This window comes from Ixodes scapularis, unplaced genomic scaffold (genome assembly GCF_016920785.2).
Source record: "Ixodes scapularis isolate PalLabHiFi unplaced genomic scaffold, ASM1692078v2 PGA_scaffold7__128_contigs__length_106722199, whole genome shotgun sequence".
In the NCBI taxonomy this organism is placed as follows: domain Eukaryota; kingdom Metazoa; phylum Arthropoda; class Arachnida; order Ixodida; family Ixodidae; genus Ixodes; species Ixodes scapularis.
Genome location: NW_024609882.1, coordinates 10728490 through 10731735, shown reverse-complemented (window position 1 = coordinate 10731735; position 3246 = coordinate 10728490).

Below are 3246 nucleotides of genomic sequence, written 5' to 3'. Positions count from 1 at the left end.
TCACGTGACCCGAACACCAATTCAGTTTCTCCGCTAAATTTTGAGGGGAAAATGACGTCCCGACTTCATGTCACGTCACCAATGAACAAATTCAGCAACAGGAGACGAGGACAAGGAGAGGAGGAGGCGAGGGTACGAAGGAGGAGGAGGGGCATACCTCCCTTCCGTACCCTCCCCTCCTCTTCAAGAGCTGCGCTCTATTTTCGCATCACAGAGATTTGTAAACGCATTTCCTTTTTTTGACGAGAAAAGTTCAGTTTGTGGTACAGATGCCCTATTTATAAAAAAACGCAGAAGTATTTTTTGTTTGGGGGATTTTACGTTAATTTCAAGGATTACACAGAGCGTCCTGAATATCACGTTAGTAAAGCCTTCGATAAAGGTGGTGTTGAGGACAATTCCACCATCTACTCATTTAAGCGAATCTTCACCTATCATTAGAACATTGCGCAAAACATGCGCAGTTTTCACCGAGACATTTGCGGCTCGCAGCTGAGACCTCCATTGTGAATGCATTGCCACATCCGTAAAAGGGATTACCGAGACGAATATGACTGCTATTATGGCAGACTCCCTCCAGCTAGAACCGTCAATTAAGCCACACTCTTTAGTAATGACACTTTGGCTATACTGTTGCCTAAAATATTAGCTGCCATTTATCTGCATTTTGTTCTTCAGAAACCACAGTGTTTCTTGTCTGCAAGAATTGTGCAATTTGGGAATATAAACTTTACTGAACAATTATCTAACTGAACAAGAAACTGCAAAAGATATAACACTCATTGAAGGGAAGCATGGTACATGACTCACGCCCGCACCTACTATAGAAGTCAATCGCTGACTTTCACTTTGCCACCTTTACTCAATTGGCTCGATCATTAGACTGCAATCCTTTTTTTTTTTGTTACCACCCAACTTTGCCTATGTCGATTGTTATTTTCTCACGTCTCTTTTTTTTGTATATATCTTAGCACACGATCATTCTCTCGTGTTTGTTACGCAACTGTCAGCAGTGTTTCTTTTCCTAAAACCTTCAACAAACTTATTTCATGAACTATACTGTGCTAATTTTGATATGAATGTGCGTGTGTGTGTGTGTGTGGGGGGGGGGGGGGGAGTAGAGGGGAGGGCATTTTGCTGGCTTTTTGAATTTACCCTCAACAGCTTGTTAAAATAAAGGTCAACCAAATGTGATTAAAAAAAGAAATAGGACACCATTTCAGTTGTCTAAGAAGTCGAGTATTCGAATTATAACGATCACCGGTTGCGCCCACTCGGCACAAAGCAGCACGATGGCGGCGTCTATAAAAATTGGGGAATGAAGTGCCGATAATGATACAAGTGGGACTGGGTGCCGCTTGAGCGACAAGCAGGAACCACCGATACCGACAATCCTTAAACACACGCAGGTTGACAACGCGAGGGTATTTTTATCAGGCTTGCAAACAATGTACTTACTTCGCGAGAACCAAGAGATTGAAATCGTGCCAAAGCATAGCCTCCTTTACACTTACAAAGCCTGGCAGTTTGGTGACAGAGAAATAGAGTGCCTGGTCGCAGATTTGGAGCGCGGGGATCTGGTAGCAGAGAGCATTTCTCGCGAGTCTGGTATTCAGCGCACAACTTTTGAAGCGTCGAGGACCTAAATCATCGTTTTCAAACACGACAAGAAAAGAAGCGGTAGTGCGGAGAAGGCGAGGAGCACGAGCGGACATTCCATTGCTCAGGACAAGTGTGTGTTGGCGTCTCGCCGCAGCGGGGCGCCCGTTACATTCCTCTTGTCTTCCGCTCTACCTTTTCACTTTCGGTGGCCGCGTCTCGTGGCGATCTGCCAGGCTTTGTCAGTGTAAAGGAGGCTATGGCAAAAGGTAACCATCGCGTGCACACTGAAAGTGTTTGATGCTTGTCGGTGTCGGTTGTTTTTGTTTTTCTCCATAGTGGTACTCGGGCGTAAGCGTTGCTTATTTAGGTGCTGGGCCTTCAGTTTTCGACCGGGAGGTCAGGGTTTTCCAGTCGGGATGGCGGAGAAAAGCTCACCGGAGAAAAGCTCACCGCAAAAACCAGCAGATGCGGAGGAAAGCCTTTGAGCGAATTCGCAGAAAAGCTAACGGATTTTTTAATGTTTTCTTAGCTTAGCGGATTGTCTGTAATCCGTGGCAATTCAACAGAATTAGAATTCGTCACTTGATTAAAAATAAGTTTCCACTTTCTTATAATATTCTTGGAGTTCATTGGACATATTTACTAATTCCTCAGAAATCAGTAATGACCCATTTTGTATATTAATGACGCCGGAAGAATAGAACCAGAACAACTGACACCCGTAAAAAAGACAAGAATATACAGCTTGACAGTGCGCCGTCGGTACCTTTGTCAGATAAAGTTTTTTTTTTGTTCTTTTGTTTAGTTTTTGCGAGTTAATATGAATAGCGGTGTGTGAGCCCTTTCAGCTCCAAAGATTGTGTGGTGTCTGATAAAAATAGTAGGTGTTTGTTGATGTAGTCAGTGTCGGCTAAGCTGTTTTCTTTCTGTTATTTTAATTAATAAAACAGAAGTTACGAGAACAGCTTCTTCCCGTTGTGTTTGTTATCTTCACTCCGTCTTCGTCGTCTGAGTAGTTTTCACCATGTATAACTTTTACCAACTCGCCCAATTCGCTACGTCTCAACAGGCGAGTTCTTATACAGGTCACGAGTAACAACAGTGGTAGTGTGCAGCTCTGAAGGTCATGGGTGGTTCGCCGTAGAAGGGCACTATTACATAAGGGCAACGTGTGGAAACACCAACCCGAACGCCTAGAAAACGTGCACGTCCATGAAAGAAAAAAAAACCCTCGATATCCTACTGACCGTCCGGTCCTGTTTTCAAAGCTTAACAAAAGCTTCAAACAGAATTTGAGGCACCGCGTTGTTGCGCATGCACTTTCGGAGTTTCGGCGTTTACAGTTCTGGTTTTTAGGTTTTAGGCAGACATTAATAAGCTTTCAAACTTTTTCCTGTTTTTCAAGTTCATAAAGTTTTCAGTTAGGCTTTCGCTGCCTAAAGAGTATACCACAGAAAAAGTCCGCCTGCATTAATTATTTTGGGAGCAATATTCCCAAAACGCTTTATAAATTTTACCAAAAAGGATATTTTCTTTTCTACAAAGCCGACGAATTTTAATGATAATAAATTGAAAAATGTTACGCATGATCCAACAACCTCCAAATAAAAAGAAGAAAAAACCTTTAGCCTTTCCACTCTGGTG